Here is an 11,058-nt window from a genome sequence, read left to right as displayed (position 1 = left end):
TTACAAAGAGGGATTTATTATGCTCTTTTAAATCTGTGCTTATAAACTTCTCTCGGGCATACAAGCCAGAAGTACCCAATTATGTGTTTAATAAAAAGTCCTCCAGAGGGCAAGCAGAAACAGCAGGACGCAGGCTCTGGCTCCTGTGGGGTCATGGGTTGCAGTGCAGCTGATAGGGGAATTTGCCTGGCTCTACACTTTTCTAAATATAATCTTCTGCCAGGTTTTCTCAGCAGCGTAGACTTGTTGCCCAAAGCTATGAGATAAAGGCAAGTTCTTAAAGGAAAAGGATTCATAAGCCATAGAATTTAGCAGTGAACTGGGGAAGTGTTCCTACCTACTTTGTCTGGGAGGGAAAAGTTCACTTGTCAGAGAGCATTTGGGGGCACCTGGCTGGCTCAGTCAGTAGAGCAGGTGACTCTTGATCTTGGGGTTGTGAGTTCAAGCCCCATGTTGGGTGTAGAGCTTGCAAAAAAATAAAAAGCATTTTTATTTAGACTTCATAAGTCAAACTGAAAACACACACAAAGATTTGGGGAAGTGGTATTGCCAAATGGTGACACTTTTGTGAGGAAAGAATGAAGGTCAAGGGTTAATTTTCCCTTAACTTGTTTATGCAGAGGCCGTAAACTTGTGGTCCCAGGGCCATGGCTCACCCACAGACAGGTTTTGTTTGCCTGTCCTGCTAAAATTAAAAATATGTGTATTGGAATAAGGTACCAAAATTTTTAAATTGAGAGATTTTATGCCAATATCTGCATTTCTAGCTTTCCTTCAGCAATTAGAAGACTTGGCAATGTCAGGTCCTAAGTGGTAATAACCATTTGAGCCAAGTGGTGGGCATAACCTGGAGACTGACCAAGATCCAGTCCTTGACCAAGTCCTAACCAGGCTCCTCTGAGCCTTCCTCTCTACTGGGCCTCAACCTTGGCCTATAAAGATTTGAAAAAACATGAATAGTTTCTAAAAGCTCAAGGCCACATCCCTAGGATGACAAAGCCCCCCTTAAAGTGCTTGCCTGAGAAAGCTCAAGGCTGCCAAAATAATTTCTTATTTGTTCCAACCAATACCTGAAGGGAGGGTCCCTGGATTCCAATCTCTGTGGGAGGGCAGGAGACTAACTTCCTTGTGTTCCTAACTTCCCTAAGTTTGCTAACTGAGCTGCATTTCTCATGGAACACCTTCCCTTGCCACTTTTTGTAATTTTTCACTTCCCTGACTCTACTGAGACCCCACTCACTGCCCCCCATTCCTTCATTCTCCCTTTAAAAGGCCCAGTCACCTCTGTACAAACCAAAGTTGTGTTCAGTTGACACTGCACGCTTTTCCCTACTGTCATAGTTAATACTGATTCAAATCCGTCCTTACCACTTTGACAGCTGTCTGGCTTTGTTTGTCTTTGACAAGATGTAATGCACCGTCCCCAGTTTACCCTGGTCCCCACCCTCCTCACTCCCTTCCTTGTGTAGAGGCTGAGTATAAGTTGGCAATTATCAACTCGCATGCTCTGCTATTTCATACAATGAAGTGGAAAGGAAAATAATTTTTATGCCCACACGTCTCTTCCAAAGAGGGAAAATGAGAGATACAGAAAGCCATGTGTCTCAAGAAGAATGGGAGAATGCACGATTCTTTTAGAAACAAAGGCCACGTCTACTTAATATTGAATACGTTGCTCTGGCTACTTTACTCCTAGACACTACCTGCCTGCTTCCTGAAGTCACCTGCCTTTGTATCCCAGAATCTAAAGTACCCACATCAAGCCATTGTTGAAGGCCTAAGTGGCTAGGCCGTCTGGACACAGTAATGAAATTATAGGCTTAAAAGCTACCTGAGGTACCTCCCCGAGGCCTTCAGCTTCCACTTTAGATGATCCTCAGCTCTTGGGTTTCCATGTGAGACCAACCATCTCCAGCATTCATAGCCTTATTTCTTATCCCCTCAAAGCTGAACCGCCAAGTGTGTTAAGAAGAAGCATTTTAGAGAACCTTGGTGTTGGGCAAGTGGGTGGTCCTGCAGAAAGGATTGGTTCATTTCCCCCCATGTGGCTGTATCCATGGGGTCGGCAGGTAGTGGAGGATTGATATTCTGGGACATAATGTCAAAGGTACTGAAGAGAACGAAGCATTAAGACTGTCAACATTAGTTACAAGGCAGCGTCAGCTTCTGGCTTCATGCAGCATGAGCTGTGCTGTACTTGCCTGCTTACTCTTATTAAAACTGCAATTCCAAGTAATATTTATTGTCTTGGGCTAAGGACCTGATGACTGCCTGAGCAGCTAAAAGGAGTTGGTTGTATTGGTGTCCAAGACTTTCTTGACAAAAGATACAAAACTATTAACATTTTTCGAACATGAAGTGGTCCAGGCATTTAAGCATAAGATAATAATTTACAAAGGAATGCTTTTATCCCTGGAGAGCAGTGTGCTGAGTTATGGGTGGGTTAATTTTTTCCCCTTTTTTTCCTGTTTGCAAGAATGTGTCTAAGAGTCTGTTCCCCTCCATCATTAAAAGAATTCCTGACAGGACCTTGACTGGCAGGAGTTGGTGGGTAAGGGCAGGGACCACCTGAAGCGACACCAGAGAGGAGGGAGATGAACCAGGTTTATAATTCCCTTAGGGCCCAGACTCTGTTTCCACATACTTCTGGATTCCTTGGGTACCAGACCAATGAAAGAGAGATATATAAATGACGAACACCAAGCCCCTCCTCAGTCGTGATTAGGTGTGGACTGGACCATGAATGTGGGGTGTTCTGGAAACAGTCAGAATCAAGCAGGTTCATTCCATCCGTCTTTCCAGGGAAGATGGGTGTATTTATTTAACTTTCTATTGTGAAGAATTTGAAACATACACAATAGTCAACAGAAGTATATAGAAGCCCATGTGCTGACCACCAGCCCTAACTTCCATGAACCCAAGGCTGCTTCTGTCTATCCACACCCCATCCTATATTATTTTTGGTGCAAAATTTAAACATTGTGTGACTTCATTCATAAATGTTTAAGTATATAACATAACCTCAATAATACCATTTTCAGATCAAAAAATTGACAGTAATTTCTTAATGTTACTATTTAAATTTCTGATTATCTCAAAAATGACATAATTTTTATCAGTTTGTTTGAATCAGAATTCAAATAAGATTCACACTATGGTTAGGTTGCAATTCTGTGTCTCTTAAATCTCTTCTGATCTGTAAGATTCCCCTCCATCTCTTTTTTAATTTATTTAATTTGTTGTATTGTATTGTGTCATATTGTATTGTATTTTAATTCCAGTATAGCTAATATATGGGGTTACATTAGTTTCAGGTGTACAATACAGTGATTCAACAATCCCATTGTTCCTCGGTGCTCATCAAGATAAGTGTACTCTTAATCCCCTTCATCTGTTTCCCGCATCCCCACTTCCACCTCCCCTCTGGTAACCATCAGTTTGTTCTCTACAATTAAGAGTCTATTTTTTGGTTTGTCTCTCTCTTTTTCCCCCTTTGTTCATTTGTTTTCTTTCTTAAATTCCACATATGAGTAAAATCATATGGTATTTCTTTCTCTGACTGCCTTATTTCTGTAAGGATTATACACTCTAGATCTATCTATGTTATTGCAAATGGCAAGATTTCATTCTTTTAGTGGCTAAATAGTAGTCCATATATATATCGAAAAAATATAACTTTACTACGTCTTCTTTATCCATTCATCTATTGATAGACATTTGGGCTGCTTCCAGAATTTGGCTATTGTAAATAACGCTGCAATAAACATAGAGGTGTGTATCCCTTCAAATTAGTATATTTGTATTCTTTCTTCTATTTGTATTAGCATATTTGTATTCTTGTAGTGTGATTACTGGATCATATGGTGGTTCTATTTTTAATTTTTTAAGGAATCTCCATACTACCTTCAACACTGCTGCACCAGTTTGCATTCCCACCAACATCATCTCCTTTGTTCTTGTTCCATGTCTGTTGGAGAAACTGGAATTTATTTTTTAAGTTGCATTTTGAAGTAAAAGCAGAACACATAGACGAATAAGTCTTACCCCAGATCTCCCAGCCACTATAGCACTTTGCCTTGTCCTCTATTGTGTCCCCTACTGGGTCACATTAGAATAGTTTGTCATGCTATTTTTTCCACCACTCAGGTGCCCTGGGGCCAGCAACAGTCTCTTACCCATTTCAGGATCCCCAGAACTAGCACGTTGTCCAATAAGTGTTTTATTAAATACAGTAGAAAATTCCCATACGAATAGAAAGCCATGACCCACATGGAATCGGAATGGGTCTGGGAGGAAGATTTGTTTGTGTAGAGCCTGTGAGGAAGCGGTTCCCACCCAGCAATGTGGGGTGACCAGAGTGCGTCAGGGTCCCTGTGGCAGGGAGAGGACATGTGCGGGGAATTAGAAAACATTTCCACAGTGGCTCTGATACCTACCCCATGACAGACTGTGAGAATGGCCTCAATTCTTCACACCTCCCTGTATCCAGGCCCTCTACCATGTGCCTTTTCAGTTGTCTCACTTCTAAGAGGTGAGCCTCTGTTCTCATCCTTTGATTTGGCTTTGGCCAAAGAACGTCAGCAGATATGATGCGTGCAGGGGTGTGAGACAACACTTTTCCATTTGCTCTTCCTGTCCTGCTCTTCTGCCTTCACCAATGAAAACACGCTGGAACTAGCCTGCTGGAGGATGAGGAGGGTGAAGCGAGTCTAAATGCCCTAGTCACTCCAGCCAAATCCATGTCCATTCTGATCAGCCAACACCAGCTGCCTCCCAGACTTAGGAGTGGGTCTCACTAAGTCAGAATTGTGCAGCCTAGTCAAGTCTAAATCACTAAATGCTTCTTGTTGAAGGCGCTAACTTTGTGATCACTTGTTATGCAGCATTATCGTGGTGACAGGAAACTGGTACAGCTCCTCTCTCTCTTTCTCTCTCTCTCACACACACTTAAACATACATACAAACATATGCATGCATACATTCTCCAAACTGAGATCTCTGATTTCAATCTACAAAGAAAAGACTAAAAATGTTAAAGATAAGCCATAAGGACATCAGGGTGATTAAATGGTGGTAGCATGGGTTATAATTCTTGTGAAAAAATTGTTCTGTAGTCCCCTTCTTGATACAAATGGGGGATTCTAAGGTTATAATGAATAAATTCTGAGGTTGGAGAGGGATAAGATTGCATGTATGTGAAATATTGTTAAATGATTCCTCTTGGGTGACTCTTCACTTTGTAGCCATAAAGAATGTATCACATAATCAGGTATTGGGCCTATCGTTTGTCTTCTTCAAAATTCTAGAAGTAACTAGGGGTGCCTGGGTGGCTCAGTGGGTTGGTTGTCTGACTCTTGATTTCGGCTCAGGTTATGATCTCAAGGTCATGAGATCGAGCCCCCATCAGGCTCTGATTTCAGCAGGGAGTGTGCTTCTCCCTCTTCCTCTGCCCCTCCCCCCTGCTCGCTCTCTCTCTAATCAATCAATCAATAAATATTTTAAAAACATTCTAGAGGTAACTAGAATTAACTAGGAGAAGGCTGAGAGATAAGATTTTGCCTTCTTATGAAAATCGTTTTGCCTTATAATGATTGCGACAAATATCTTACCTCTCTTCTTAATCAGCAGCAGCAAGAGCAGCTAATAGATACAGAGTGCTTTCCTTGTGCCAGGCCCTGTGCTTGGCACGTCATGTGCGTCATTTCATGTAATACTCAACACAAACTTCTCAGGGAGGAACTAATGTTAACCCATTTTACAAATGAGGAAACAGTCTCAGAAAGGTCAAGCAACATGTCCTAAGTTCATGTAGGTGGAAATGGCATACCTAAACTTGACATGTGTGACTCCATAGCCAGTGCTCTATATTATGTCACATCCTGTCATATCATGTCATAAAACACTCCATTCCAATATATTACTACATGTAATTCCCTGAGAGAAGGGACCATGTCTCTACTCTCTGTGGTATGTATTTCATGTCTATCTCCCATGCACTATGTATTCTCCATGCTTGGTAAATAATCATTGAACTGAAAATGAAAAAACCTTAATTTGTGCTCCACCCCACCCTTGGCACCCTGTTCTTTCTCAGTCTAGCCAACTTTTTGGGTGCCTCCGACTACCTCTGATGTTCTTGTAGCTGCAGTGCATACCAAGAGCTTCCTGCCTCTGCCACCACAGCACCTTTTCCTTTTCTGCCCCAAGGCTTTCTCTAACGCTAATGGAAGCCCATATAATCTATAGCAAGTGCTGGAAGGGCAGGGAATATGGGGAAGTTCATTCTTCTAAGGGTACCCCTCCACCAAAGGGAGTAGGGGCTGGTAGGTAAACATCCCACCCCCTTATCCTTTGGTGGAACAACTCTGAAGCATGTCCTCAGGGGGACTGAGTCCAGTGGCCCATAGTAATGACTCATCTGAATGGGTCATCCCAATAACAGCCCAATGACACATCCTTTGTCACTATCCCTCGCTCCAGTTTTCTGGGACCACCTTCCAAATAGACTTTGGGAAGGCTCTGCTTTCAGGATTATCCAAACCAAGGCCCCCAGTCTTCTCCCCACAGTAAATGACACCACTCTTCTGGCACCTGGTTGTTCAAGACAAATACTATGTATGATCCTTGACTTTTTTCTTTCCACCTCATATCCAATCATACCCATTGGCAACTAACCTTCTCCCTCTCTCCATACTTGACCCCATGCTGCCCCCACCCCTCGCTTGGATTTCTAACAATAGCCTCTTCACTTCCTGACTTCAGTTTCCAGAATGATCTTTTAAGATGTTATTCATGCCACAGTGCTCTCCCACTGAAAGCTTGTTGATGGTAATAATAATCAGGGCATTTGTGAAGCATTTTCTAGGTGCTAGAATCTGTTCTGAGGCTGTCAAGTGTATTAAACTCATTTAAACCTTACAAAACCCCTGAGAGGTAGGGACCACTTTTATCATTTTGTGATTTAGAGGAAAATTGAATATATAGTTACATAGGAGTTAAACAATTAGTCACTCTCCTTAACATGTGGCCTGCTTTACACCTTCTAAGTATTCAGAGAGTTGATGGCAACTTTTTTATGTCACTGCATTACCAGTGAAAATGATTTTGCTCTTTATGGTTTCTGTTTGATGCACTCTGAAGGAGAAAGAAAAACCACTTCAAATTTACCAATCTGAAGCAAATTAGGCAGAATCCCAGGGGGAAGATGCAAACTACGATAAGAGAATCTAACTGTATTGCAAATATGAAATAACTTCACTGAAGAGAGTCAGGGAGGGGGATCGAGGGGAAGGTGTTGCCCCAAGTAACTTTGGAAATGCATGGAGTCTATACTCCTAAAGGCAAAAGGAACCTCACCAAACCTTGTGCTCTATTTGATCAACTTATTTCTCATAGGGGAAGAGTTAACGAGTTTGATGCTGTTATACTTGTATATGGAACAGAACAATTACGCTGATGGATGGTGATGATGGGAGCCAGTTTCTCATTGTTGGAGTGGGAATTTGCATGTGAGCAAGGGGAGGAAGCTGGAATGAGCCACGTGGTAATGGGATGGAGTTAGAGATATCAGTAAGAACTCATGTTTAACTCAATGTAAGTACACATGGTTACAGATAGATATGTGTGTTTATACATGTATTTCTTTGCTCTGTCAGCTTGAGACAGCCTAGAAGCAATGACACCCTCATGGCAATGAACACGCCTAGTGCCCAGATCTTGGTTTCGAATACCACCGTCCAATAAAAGGAATCAGGGCTCCTTGGAGAAATCGCTTATTTTACAACTGGGGTGGGAAATATACCAGATGAGCCTGGAGACTTATAGTGCTATAAAATAAAAAAGCACTAAAAAATGTAACACACACACTGATGGGGGTATGTCAAAAGACCACAGTAGCCAGCTGAAAGAGATCTCAATGGCCAAAGCTAGAACAATGTGAGCAAGAAAATAAATAAAATGGTATTAAATAAAGCAGGAGTAAAATAAAAAATAAATATCTATGAGCCCATACTGAGTATGAGCCCATACAAGTAAATGATGAATAATTAATGGGGCAGAAGAGACAAAAGTCCCAGGCAGAATTTCAAGTAGGTTATGTGGGTAGTCCAGGCTCAACATGGTGGAGCACAACTCCCTACTCCTTAAGGATGGGCTGCACACAGTGACCTCCTTCCAAAGAGCACTGTGTGGAAAGGGGAAATAAAAGAGGAGCTTTACAGTGGAGAAACGTGACCAACACTACCTTAGCCGGGTGCTCAAAGGCAAAATCAGCAGTCATATTCATGTCGATAGTGTGTGCCCTTGCTCTGAAGTGAGGAAGATGGCTCCGTGAGCTTCCTCCCGAAAACCCATCATCCCATTTTAATGGTGAGAAAAACAGCAGACAAATCTTCATAGAGGGACATCCTGCAATATACCTGGCCAGTAACTTCTCAAAACAGAAGACACGAATAGACACTTTTCCAAAGAAGACGTCCAGATGGCTAAGAGACACATGAAAAGATGCTCAACATCACTCAGCCTCAGGGAAACACAAATCAAAACCGTGATGAGATACCACCTCCCACTGTCAGAATGGCTAAAATTAACAACACAGGAGACAACAGGTGTTGGCGAAGATGCAAAGAAAGGGGAAAACTCTTGCCCTGTTAGTGGGAATGCAAACTGGTGCAGCAACTCTGGAGAACACTTTGGATGTTCCTCAAAAAGTTAAATATAGAACTACCCTATGATCCAGCAATTGCACTACTAGGTATTAACACAAAGGATACAAAAATACAGATTCAAAGGGGTACGTGCTCCCCGATATTTATAGCTGCATTATTAACAATAGCCAAACCATGGAGAGAGACCAAATGTACATCGACTGGTGAACGGATAAAGAAGAGGTGCTGTATATATACACAATGGAATACTACTCAGCCATCAGAAAAATGAAATCTTGCCATTCACAATGGCATGGCTAGAGCTAGAGTATATTACGCTAAGTGAAATAAGTCAGTCAGAGAAAAACAAATACCCTATGATCTCCGTGGAATTTAAGAAAGAAAACAGATGAACATATGGGAAGGAGCTAAAGGAAAAAAGGAGAGAGGGAAACAAGCCATAAGTGACTCTTAATGATGAGATCAAACTGACAGTTGATGGAGGGGGGTGGGGGGTGGATGGGCTAGACGGGTGATGGGTATTAAAGAGGGCATTTGTCATGATAAGCACTGGGTGTTGTATGTAAGTGAAAAATCACTGAAATCTACTCCAGAAACCAATATTGCACTGTAGGGTAACTAACAACACTAAATTAAAAAATAACTACCGAAGTCATCAAAAACAAAGGAAGTCTGAAAAACCGTCACAGTCAAGAGGAGCCCAAGAAGACATAGTGATCAAGTGTAATGTGGTCTCCTGGATGGGATCTTGGGACAGAAAAGGGATATTAGGTTAAAAATCAAGGAAATCTGAATAAACTATAAACTGTTTAATAAGAATGTCAACATTAGTTCATTAATTGTAGCAAATGTTCAATTCTAGTGGAAGACGTTGATAATAGGGGAATCTGTGGGCAGGGGGCTATATTTTTACTACCTTTGCAATTTTTCTGTATATCTAAAACTGTTCTAAAAAAACAAAAAGCAAATAAACAAATACAAAAACAAGGAAAAATAAAAGAGAAAGTAAATCGAGTTATACCACAGGTGCTTACATAGTACTTCGTGGAGATTTGACAATTTCTGGCTAAGCTCACATAAACCACCCGGACAGATAACTTGGATTTCAGGGGGGACAGTATTTGGATCAGAGTTATCTGGTCCCACTATCAGCAATGATCAAATTCATCATGGAAAAGCCAAATCTGAGCCGCGATTTGCAATGGGGAGACATCTTTGATCCATTTCCCACCCCTACAAGAAGCAAAGAAACAAGAGTTCTAAAATTTCTTTCTGGAAGCTTCTCTCTAGCGATGCAAGGAAAAAAATATTGAGAGGAAGAAAATAAGTCTGTAAGCAAGCTTCTGCAGTATGACTTAGGGGAAAAGCATTTTGAGGATAACTTCTGATTCACCTTAACTAAACCCTTCAGTGCTTGAGGAAGTCACTGATGGACTTTCTTTTTCACAACCCGAAGGCCTTATTGAGGCAAAGTTCATTACTGTAGATCTGGGAAATACATTGAATTTGCCTGCTGAAGCAAGTGGCTTCCCACCCCTTTGGCTTATTTGCTCTCTATAGATATGACGCGGCTGGGAAGACTCTGATCCTTCTTTGTGTCTGCAAGACCCCTCTACTATCCCAGGCAGGGTTGCTGAAGCCTCAGTGTGGCAGACAGGGGAGCTCGGGAGAAGCTGAAGCATTAATACTACCCTGATTGTTTTCACTTTCACTTAAGTATAATTAACAAAGAAATTTCTAAGATACTTAAAATGTGCCTCGTGGTGATTTGATAGATGCATACATCCTACAAGGGTTGCCACCATCTAATTACATCCATCAATTCCCATATTTATCTTTTTTGGGGGGGGAGTTTAGAACATTTATGTTCTGCTCAATTAGCAAATTTCAATTAAATAATACAACGTGATCCACTGTAGTCACCATATGCTACATTGGCTCCTCAGACCTTGTTTATCTTATAGCTGAAAGTTCGTACCCTTTTACCAACCTTTCCCTACCTGCCCCACCCCCCACGCCTGGATGTTTTTGAGAAAAAAATGTCAGAGTTGCTTTTAAATAAACAGTTATATAAACTTGAAAGATAATTGGTTCTACTTTCGATTTGCCTTCTCCGCCTCAATCGTTGTCGATCTGGGTTTCAGTCTGGATCCGGTGTTGTCAGAGCTCCACCCACGCGTCCTCGGGCCCTTTGCATTTTCTGGCGCACCTGCTCTTGGGCTGGCTTCACCTTCCACAGCCGCCTCCTGAGCCTCTTCGGCAGGGCTGTTCCCAAACTGTGGGAACTCACTTTGCCTGCAGACAGAAAACACAAACGCCTGGGGATTTACTGCCCCTGGGGGCAGCCCTGACCTGTGACTCACTGGGGTTGGGGTGGGGTGGTCCAGGGGTG

The sequence above is a fragment of the Ursus arctos genome, unplaced genomic scaffold (assembly GCF_023065955.2).
Source record: "Ursus arctos isolate Adak ecotype North America unplaced genomic scaffold, UrsArc2.0 scaffold_16, whole genome shotgun sequence".
NCBI lineage: Eukaryota > Metazoa > Chordata > Mammalia > Carnivora > Ursidae > Ursus > Ursus arctos.
Note: the sequence above shows the minus strand (reverse complement) of the source record.